Source organism: Cornus florida, unplaced genomic scaffold (assembly GCF_030987335.1).
Source record: "Cornus florida cultivar Cherokee Brave unplaced genomic scaffold, ASM3098733v1 CherokeeBrave_3.0.0_Hap2_Chr01, whole genome shotgun sequence".
Lineage (NCBI taxonomy): Eukaryota > Viridiplantae > Streptophyta > Magnoliopsida > Cornales > Cornaceae > Cornus > Cornus florida.
The window spans coordinates 73,296,765-73,308,285 of NW_026775571.1; the positions used below are offsets into that span (position 1 = coordinate 73,296,765).

An 11,521-nucleotide genomic window follows, 5' to 3' on the forward strand; every position below is an offset into this window, starting at 1 on the left:
GATTTCCTTGTGAGTTATATGGTCTTGAACCTTGGGATCCTTGGTTTTGAAGTGGAGGTGGAATGTATTTCCCTTGAAAACCGCCTTGGGAAGAGTTTGAGCCCTCCCCTTGGTTTTTCCAAGAAAAATTAGGATGATTCCTCCAACTGGGATTGTAATGGTTACCATAAGGATTGTTCCCTTGGTTCACAAATGTTGCATTAACTTGCGCAATGGGTTCATTTTGAATTTGTCCATGAGGACAATTAGAAGTAGAATGAAGAACACTAGAACAAGTCATACATGATTCATTTTGAGCTCTAGGAGAATGGTTAGGAAAGGAAGACACTTGATTCGCCAAGTTTTGATTGATCAATTGATCAAACTTTTGAGATAAAGACTTCATCTCGGCGGTTTTATTATTTGAGTGGTCAACTTGATGCAAGCCAACACTCTTCCTACCTTAAGAATTTCTACCATTCCTAGATGACAATGTTCTATGCAAAGAGTTTTCACTCATGCTCTCATAAAGACGCCACACATCTTCCTCTTGCCGGTCTATATAAGAACCTCCCATTGAAGCATCAACCATGCCTTTATAATTGTCCGATAAGCTTTCAAAGAAGAATTGGACCAATTACCATTTAGGCATGTCATGGTGAGGACACTTCCTAAGCAATTCATTGAAGCGTTCCCATGCCTCGTGGAAAGTTTCTCCTTCCCTATGTGTGAATTTTCTAATGGCGGTTCTCATAGCATTGGTCTTCGAAACCGGATAGTACTTTTTCAAAAATTCTTGTTGCATTTCTGCCCAAGAAGTTCTAGAAAAAGGCTTAAGGTTGTTAAACCAATACTTCACCTTATCTTTAAGGGTGAATGGAAAAATTTTCAGCCTTAAAATTTCTTCCGGCATGTCCGTGTATCGAACGGTAGAACAAACTTCAAGAAACTCATCCAAATGCTTGTAAGGTTCTTCACTAGGAAGTCCATGAAAGTTAGGTAGCATTTGGATAGTTTGTGCTTTAATCTCATAATGGTGTGCTCTAAATGGTGGCAATTGAATGCATGTAGGTGCATTATACTCATTAGGCACATAGTGATCTTTCAATGCGAGTGGTGGATTAGCAACTTGAGGTGCAACATGGACACCTTGGTTATATTGAGCTTGATTAATGATGGGGGGTTGTGGTGCATACATTGGCCTTGGAATTCCCATTGGAATTTGGCCTTGTTGTTGAGGAGGTTGATGAATGTATGGCCTAGGCATGCCAAATGGAACTTGCATATTATCATTTTGCACATTAGGATGAAGGATGCCTTGTTGGTCTATGTGACCAAGGTCTTCAACATGATCATCATTGAGAGCGTCCATTGGTAGATTGGTTCTATGTGAACTTCCTCTTCCCCTTGGATTCCTAATAGTGGATTCTAAATGCAAATCAAGAGGGACAAGAGTAGGTCTTAATGAACGACGACTATGCATGCACAATGCAACACGAATAAGCAACTTTCTCAACAATGCAATTAAACTTCACAACCACAATTTTTAAATGCAATGTATGTCAAATAAATGCCTCAACGTGGGCCCCCGATTTATCTAATGATGCTATGCAATGCCTCCACGTGGGCCCCCGATTTAACTAAGGAGATTGAGTAAGAAGGTCTCACAATAGTCCTTTAGCACTTCAAATCCAAAATTAAAAGCTTAGCTTAGCAAAATTTTTTTTTTTTTTAGCAACTCTTCATTTTTAGCATTTTTTTCCTTTTTGCTTGCTTTGCTCCTTAGCTTTGAAGTTCTTTGCTAGATCCTTGCTCAATGCACCTTGTTAATGAAGAACAAACTTAATAAGTAATAAAAAAACAGGAAATAAAAAGAAAGTAAAGACACGATCAAAAGAGTACTAATCCTAATTGAATTTCACAATTCAACGTTGCCAATTTAAAATCCCTGGCAACGGCGCCAAAAACTGACCGGTCCTTTACAAGGGTCGCGATACCAAGTTAAGCTTGAAGAGTTGTGAATTTAAGAGGTGGCCAAGTTTTACATTTATAGAAAGCCACTACTACCTTTCTCTATGTAAAATATAGATAGGGCGAGTAGGGATTGTCCCAAGGGATTAGATGGTGAATTGTGAAACTATGGTAATTAGGGTTAGTAGGTCGAGTGATCACACAATTGATTGGTTGGTTGATTAAGCTAAATTGAATTCAACTAAATAAAATAATATGAAGTAAACAAGAGAGAGAGAGGTCTTGGGATGTAGAGATCACCACCAAGCAATACTTTTCTATACTACTAACAAGTGATCAATTGAGGGTAATGGATGTGTTGCAATATGATAAGGGTGTGTGTGCATTAGGTTGATTCAATTGGCAAGGATGACAAATCAAGCAAGGATTGTCTAAACATCATGTGAAGAGCATAATATATCTAAACAATAGAGCATATATTGTCTAGACAAAATGGGGATAGCACAATAGATCAAAACAAGTTATTAATCCTTCATTAAGCTCACAATCCACATACAACACAATATTAGAGGAATATGCCATTTGGACTCACAAGCATGGAACATCAAACATTAAGAGTAGATTGTCCTCCCATCTAACATTACACTACCATTACACTAAATCTACACTACTAGCATGAAAATAAAGCTATCTAGACTAGGGGAGAGGCACAAACCATCAAGAATAGCCATAAACAATCAAATGAACCAAAATAGCATTCATTAAGCATATCATCTTGATAATCTCTAGATCTATAGCATCAATACACATAGACATGCATCAAAAACACTAAATCTAGGGATAAGCACATGAATATCCTACTCTAGCATACATAGACATATGGATAGAATAGAATAGTCAATTGGAAGCATTAAACCATACAAACCGTGAAATAATCAAGATTTATATATACATGAATATCAAGATGTATCATACAACACTAATCCCCCAATAATACACAAGATTAGAGTATAGAAAGCATGCTTGGGGCTAACTCTAGCCCCAAGAGGATGTCTAGCCACTCATGGTAGTGATGATCCAACCCTCAAGGGCTAACTCCATGGCTGCTCCTTGTTGGTGAAGATCTCCTCCAATGGTGCTCTAGCTTCCCTCCTTCCTCATCTCCAAGAAGAGCCTCTAAGATCAATTTTCAATGTGTGACAAGAGACTCCCTCAAAAAGTGTATCATATTCCTTATATAGGTAGGTCAAATACACCCCATGATGAGCTGTGGTCGTGCAAGGCATATTCTCCAATGATTGGATGAAGGACGGAATAAATGAGCTGGATTTTAACTTTTTCTCACTGGAGGAAGTTCGATCGATTGAACCTTAACTTGGATCGATCGAAAATGGGTTCGATTGATCGAACTGCATCTTGGATCGATCGAAGTGGTCTGACTCCTCCGGATAATGACAAGGCTGGGATATTTTCAAGATATTTATAGGGAAAAAGACAAAAGTGGTTGGTAGGCGTATAGCTGTGGATAAGATCAATCATTTGAATAGGACAAAATAGGGTTCGATCGATCGAAGGAGATGTTCGATCAACCGAACTTGGAATTTCAGCAAAGGCCAATGTTGGATCTATTGAGAAGTACTGTGATCGATCATAGATGTTCGATCGATCGAACTCTAAGTTGGATCGATCGAACTTTTCAGCTGCACAACTTGATTCCTTTTTGCTCCTTTCTTTCTCCACTTTGCTCCCTCCTTTGGTTTATCTCAGGATTACTTCAATTAAGCTCTTATTTGGCTGAGTTAGCTAAATTTTGGGATTAGTGCCTGAAAATATAAATAACACGTAATAAGTCTAAAACGGCAAAGTAAAATAGATAAAGGTACTAGAATGCTTAAGCTTAACGGGTTTAAATGCGCACTTTTCAGTGCTCATCATAGATCAGTTAAATACTGTTTGCATATTAGGGATAGTTGTGGTCTGTTCATTATGAGGTACATACAGTTCTGGAATGGCACTAACTTCAATCAGAAATTTTGTGTAAGTAATGTTATCATTATTATTTCTATGTATGTGTAAAATACATAAGGTATACGTTGTCCTATTGTTTGGCAATAATATTTTTTAATATTGCAAGTAGACTCCAAGCCAATGCGTTCTGAGTTCCTTGTGCAACTATTGGATTATCCCAGGAATAAAGTCCGAGAGGAGTTGTATAAGGTTACCAATGTTGAAGAAGGAGATGATTGATGTCAATGGTGTATTTATAAGGAGGATTTTGAGAGTGGGTCACTTAGGCCCTGCTTGGAATGAAACTAGGTAAATACAAATCACACTCTCCATGAAACTAATCATCTTTCACAGGTACTGCCATAATAAAAAATAATCCGATTTCCGTATAGATTAACATACCTTTGTTTCAATTTACGTCAAACTAAACATTATGCAGCGGACAAAATCAGAATTTGTTGTCACTAATTTGGAATTGATTTTTGGAGTTATATTTGGATCCTTGTTTTTATTTGCAGTGTGATGAATATATATATTCCATTGACATGTCCTACACTTGAATATACACACACTCGCACACACTAGAATATCAAATAGTTATGAAGTTTTTAACTAAGAACTGTTTTGCATGAACAAAGATAACAATGAATTTCTTTTAATTGTGAATGAAGAACTTGTAACTAAAAAACAATGATATATGAGAGTCTAGTCATATGCACCATTCGCTTCTTAATATATCTGTGGTTTTGGAATAAATACAATACCATTGATGAGTGGATTACATGTTTTCTTAATTTACTAGACAGTATAGATGCTACACGAGTTTCATGCTAATTAATTATTTGTTCATTTGTCAAAATGCACAAGGTGACCATTTTAATGGAGTATCAACCAGATTTTGATGTTATCCATAAAGGAAATACTACCACTCAGAAATTTTTGAGGTAAACACAAATCACACTCTTTTTTCTGTAGTAAGTTTTTGTGGTTATGGATTTTGTTTTCTTTATGAATTTGGTTATAGATTTGGTTGGTTGGATGAGTTTGGTTATGCATAATCAATTGTTTTTTTTTTCCTGAATGGGGATTTTTTTTTTTTTTGGTCATATATAAAGATCAATAAAAATACAATTACATGTTCACACCAAGCTCAAACTCAAAACTAGAGTGGATAAAATCCACTAACAGACCATTTAAACAACAACAAACCAAAAATCTAGTAAATAGAACTTAGTAGCCTACAAAAGAACTTCAGCATCAAAGCATCTATCACTGAAACACACTGCACTAGGAAAACACAACAATAACACACCCTTAACGAAATGACACTATAACACGAACAGAGCAGCATCTTCTATGAATCAAACAAATAACTCTGATAGTCCTTTCTTTAAACTTAGACTTGCTCAACCCACACCATTTGGAAAGGCAACCATAAGATTAGCAAGATCAACAAAAAAATAATTTGGCACCTCCTAAACAATTCCATTAGCAGCCACAAAAGCTAACTCCTGAACTCCACCATATAGCACATCTTCTTTGCTTCACCAAAATTTGGAAAAATGAACTGCCTTTATCACCCTCTTTTTGCTACAAAGCTCAAGTCATTGATTTCTGGAGAAAACAAAAAATTTAAAAAGTCATTGATTTCTTGGTATGTGGCAACTTGAGAGTGATGTAAAAAATTATTTTTTGAAATATTTAAATTAATTTAATTACTAAATGAAAAGTAGGTCCACTTCCTCTATTCCATCAACAACATTTTTTATTAAATGGTACTAATTGATCTTCATTTTTAGAAGTTTAAAGTTGATAGAATAGAAAAAATTAAATGAATAGACCTAAATATTGCCTTAACCTAATGAATATTTCCTGAACACAGATAATTATGAAGTTGTGAACTAAGAACTACTTTGCATGAAAAAAGATAACAATAAATTTCTCTTAATTGTGAACGAAGAACTTGTAAGTATAAAACAATAATATATGAGACTCGGGTCACATACACCATCCGCCTCTTAATATATCTATGCTTTTGGAATGAATAGAACACCATTGATGAGTGGATTACATGTTTTATTAATTTATTTGACAGTATAGATGCTACAAGACTTTGATGCTAATTAATTATTTATTCATTTGTCAAAATACATAAGGTGACCATTTTTATGGAGTATGAAGCAGATTTTAATCTTATCCATGAAGGAAATACTACCACTATGGTGTCCTAAATGAAATTGATTTTATTGAAGTAAGCAAAAGAAGTTATGGCCTCATGGTGCAGGGTGTTGCCAACTAGATTTCTAGGGGGAGGAGTTCCTGGTTATTGAGGGAATAGTGTAGGGTATTGCCACCTAGTGTTAGAGGAGGAGTTCTGTAACGACCCACTCCACCACATGGTATGATATTGTCCGCTTTGGGCCTGAGCCCGCGCGGTTTTGCTCTTGAGCTTCACCCCAAAAGGCCCCATACCAATTGGAGTGACATACTTACATATAAGAACTTCACCTTTCCTCTACCCAGGCGATATAGGACTGTGCACCCGTAGCTCGCTAGTGTGGTAGCCTGACAATGTCTCTCGCACCCACCCACGGCACACCCGCCCACAAGGTCATCACAATCCACCCCCCTTGGAGGCCCGATGTCCCCGTCGGCACACTTCCGGTTAAATCAGGCTCTGATACCATTTGTACTGACCCACTCCACCACATGGTATGATATTATCCGCTTTGGGCCTGAGCCTACACAGTTTTGCTCTAAGGCTTCACCCCAAAAGGCCTCATACCAATTGGAGTGACATACTTACATATAAGTACTTCACCTTTACTCTACCCAGGCAATATGGGACTGTGCACCCGTAGCTCATCAGTGTGGTAGCCTGACAGTGTCTCTCACACCCACCCACGGCATACCCACCCATAAGGTCATCACAATGATTAAATTTTGGCCAAAGACTAGAACCTGAAACTGTGGGTAGAATAAGGAAGTGCTCTAACACCTTTGCCGGTGTGCTATGGGCGGGTGCGAGAGACACTGTCAGGCTACCACACTGGCGAACTATGGGTGCACAGTCTCATATTACCTGGGTAGAGGAAAGGTGAAGTGCTTATATGTAAGTGTGTCATCTCCAATTGGTATGAGGCCCTTTGGGGTGAAACCCAAGAGTAAAACCGTGCGGGCTCAGGCCCAAAGCGGATAATATCATACCATGTGGTGGAGTGGGTCGTTACAAATGGTATCAGAGCCTGACCCAGCCGAAAGTGTGCCGACGGGGACGTCGGGCCTCCAAGAAGGGTGGATTGTGATGACCTTGTGGGCGGGTGTGCTGTGGGAGGGTGCGAGAGACACTGTCAGGCTACCACACTGGCGAGCTACTGGTGCACAGTCCCATATCGCCTGGGTAGAGGAAAGGTGAAGTGCTTATATGTAAGTGTGTCATCTCCAATTGGTATGAAGCCTTTTGGGGTGAAGCCCAAGAGTAAAACCGTGCGGGCTCAGACCCAAAGCAGACAATATCATACCATGTGGTGGAGTGGGTCGTTACAAGTTCATTAATTGCTTATTGAGAAGGAATTGTTGTTAATGTGAGTTGTTATTGTTATAGCAGTTAGGTGGTGCAACTTTATGTTATTTTTGTATTATCTCTACAGGTGTAATTGGATGACATTATTGAATTTTTCAAGTCTGTGATTCCTTGACTGTATAAATTTTCTATGGGAAAGGAATGGTTATGATCACAAATTTGCTAAGTTGATTCTATTTAGCTTTGTTTGTTGAATAAAATCATTCCTTGATAAAATTTTGTGTTTTAATCATAATGGCATAGAATATTATATAGCTAAGTTTGATTCCATGATGTTAAATGTCTTATGTTGGTTGAGGTTTGCCCTATTAATGTCAACAGTAAAATCAATTGATTGAGTTCATGGCTATACATTGTTATATTGGTATCCATCACAAGGGTATTTTGGTCTCTACACTTATGTGTGTGTCAATGGATTAGTATTTCTCTATGTTTTGTAAAATATCACAGGTTCGTAGTGTGGTTTGTATTCACACACAGGTGACAGCAAATACAGCACTATTGTGAGGGCATTTCTGGTATTACATTGGTATTTCTGGTGCAATGAAGGACTCACAGGTTTCTGCAGAAATAAGCTGAGAGTAGTTTTTAAGGCTGAATTTAATAACCTTATTCATGTGCTTTGCTCCTGAGATTTTATGTGAAGTTGAATTGAGTATATGAGAGTATATTCCTGACCTGAGGCAGTTCAAAATACCTATTGTACCCTCTGAACTGAAGCACCACAAAAGCTTAAAAAGATACCCTGAACTGAGCTGTTTTGCTACTGAAATCATACTACGTTGATGTGTGGTGTATTCCAAGGATGTGATTGATAAACCTTGTGTTTTGGTGTTTTTACTCTTGTATTGAAGCTGAGCTTACGACTTTTGAATATCCTGCTATACTTATTATTATTTTCTATTAAGTAAGATTCTATAAGAATTACAAGTCTGTGGAAGTGGAGTTGCAGAGTTGACCCTTGAAGCTACAAAGCTAGGGTTTGTTGGGGTTATGGTTTAAGGTTTTTGCCTTTTGCGAGCTGATATTGTATTTGCTTGCTTATCTATTTGAGTACATAATTCAAATAAATGTATTCGACTGATTGATATAAAACTTGGTGTACCTACCTTCCTTAAGAATTTCGGATAGCTAGTGGAACAAATACAGTTGATTGATACCTAACCTTGCACCGAAAAAATAAGTTGTGCAAAATATTTATTCAATTGCCCGATTCTAATTTAGTTTCACACAACATTATATAGTCCAGCATTTTAGGGTATTCTAAATTACCACAATTTCATTTTTCTTTTCCTTTTAAAGACAAGGATATAATTGATATAATTTGATAAACTTATATATTTCATATTAATTAATTTATTATGAATGACTTTAGGGTTTACATGTGTGGGTTATAATTGATATAATTTGCTATAACTTGAGAACGAAATAGCAAATTATATAAATCATATCAATGCTAAGAAATGTTTTTTACTTTAGAGTTTACTTCTCTAAGGATTATAATTAATATCATTGTTAATAAAACATCCAAATATTGCATTTAATAATTTATAACAAACATCCCATTAAATTAGTAAGACAATTTTGAAGGCCCAAATGAATATAATCGAAATACAACTCTCAATAAATCATTTATGCAAATACATATGTTCTATTTATCCTCGTTAATAATTTATAACAAACATCCCAATAACTTTGTAAGACAATGTCGAGCCCGGATTTTCCCCGCCTTTTATATAAGGGGGTCAAACTAAACACTTATGGGTTCGAAAATGGGTTTAATGCGACGAAGTGACTATGGTCAAATTATTATTTATTTTGGAGTCGCCACCTAACAGAGGATTTCGGTGTGTTAGGTCACCCTATGATGTATAAGGACTAAAAAAAAAAATGATATCTAAGTATTATTTATTCGGCATCCATTTTAGTCTACGAAACCAGAATAAAGGGCTCGGGGGTTTGATTGTGCATGGGGAAGGTGTTAGGCACCCCACAACATCTGTGAAACACGGTTACCTTATTTTTATATTGCATTCCAAAAAGTACTATATTGGTAATTTAATAATTAAAGATAATTTATTTGAATGACTTGAAAATTTAATCTTACCTAAAGGAAAATAAGATCATTTCTTTCCTAAGGATTGATCATTAAAAAAAAATGCATATATAAACATACGAGTTTTATAAGAGAATATAGATTTTTGTCCATGACAACCTAGGTTGCCTACATACCTCATCCCATAAGTGGCGAGGATCAGGTCAGATGTAGTTCGATGAGCATTTAATAATTATCTTAGGAGAAATATTTGTAAGAGAAAATATATTTTTAATAAAGTGAAAATTGTTACTATGGAAACATATATATTCTAACGAGATTTGATTTTTGAAAATCAAGATTTGATTTTTGAAAATGTTTCTGAGGAAACATTATAATTTAAGAAGGATATATATTTATAAGGAAACTTATAGTTTAGCAAAATATATTTTTAAGGAAAGTGCATATACATTGCTAAGGAAATTGGTAATTTAAAGTGTTTTAATATAATATTATAATTTAAGAAAGTGTGTGTATATATATATATATATATTTCCAAGAGAATTTGAAATTTAAAATTGTTCTTAGGAAGCTTATAATTTAAGAAGGTATATTTATTTCTCAGAAAATATTTATTTTAAGAAAGTATGAGTATATGTTTCTAATGACATTTGTATTTTTAAAAATGTTTATAACGAAATTATATAACTTATGAAAATATATATATGCTTTTAAGAAACTATGATTTGACAATATATATCTATATATATATATATGTGTGTGTGTTTTTAGAAAAGTATAAAAAAAAATGTTTCTAAGGAAACTTACAATTTAGGAGTTGTATATAGGTTTCTAAGGTAACTTATATCTTCAAAATGTTTCTAAGGAAATTTTTTAATTTAAAGACTTTTTAAAAAAGCCTTATATATATACATATATGTATAATTAATGTAAATCTTGGATTCTTTTAGGAAAAATGACTTTTTAAGAAAGCTTTATTTTAAGAAAACATTGTTCTAAAGAGTTTTATTTTAAAAGAAAATATTATTGTTTGGAAAAGATATAATTTTAGTATTACATTGAAAGAGATATGGTTTAAATATTATTTAATTTAGAAAAGATACTACTTTTAGGAAAAATAATATTTTTGAAAAATATAGTAATCTTTGATTTCGAATATAGTATTACTATGTTGAAAGTAATATATATTTATATATTTAAATATATATATATATATATATATATATATATATATATATATATTTTATTTGAAAAGATATAACCTATAAAAAAAATATTTTATTTGGATTAGGAAAACTGATACTTAGGAAAATTGTATATATATATATATATATATATATATATATATATATAGGAGAGATGCGTTATTTTCGACTCTTTAGGAAATGATATTTAGAAATTTTATATTTTAATATACTTGATTTTTGGGAGAGTTTTGTTTTAGAGTTATGTTTTAAGAAACTTTGTTTTTGGGAAAACATGGCTTTGTTTTAGAAAACTTATCCTTGTTTAGAAAATATAGCTTTTAGAGAATATATTTCTCTGATATATGAAAAATATTATTTTGACTGGAAAATAAAATAAAATAAAAGTTTATTCGGAAAATATGATTTCAGATAAAACATTATGATTAAAGTGAATTTTACTTCTAAAAACCAGAGTCTTATAGAGTTGATTATTTAGGAAATTAAATTTTATTTCATAAAGATAGTTTTTAAGAAAACCAAATAAAGTTATAGAGGTGGTTTTAAGAAAATAGATTTATATTTTAAAGAGATGATTTTTAATAAAACCAAAGTTAGTAAAAACAGACATTTATTTCATTAGAGGTAGTTGTTAAGGAAACCAAAGTGAGTAAAAACCTGGTTTTAAGAAAACCAAATACTCACTTAAATTGTTTGGAAGATGTAAAAAAGAAAAGAAAT

At 34.1% G+C, this 11,521-nt stretch overlaps 1 non-coding gene across 1 annotated transcript; it reads left to right on the plus strand.

Annotated features, from left to right (window-relative positions):
- Nucleotides 1-629: 629 nt before the first annotated feature.
- LOC132284376 (small nucleolar RNA R71) lies at nt 630-731 on the plus strand. Its single transcript, XR_009472259.1, has one exon. It is a non-coding gene; the product is annotated as a small nucleolar RNA R71 (small nucleolar RNA).
- Nucleotides 732-11,521: the final 10,790 nt, after the last annotated feature.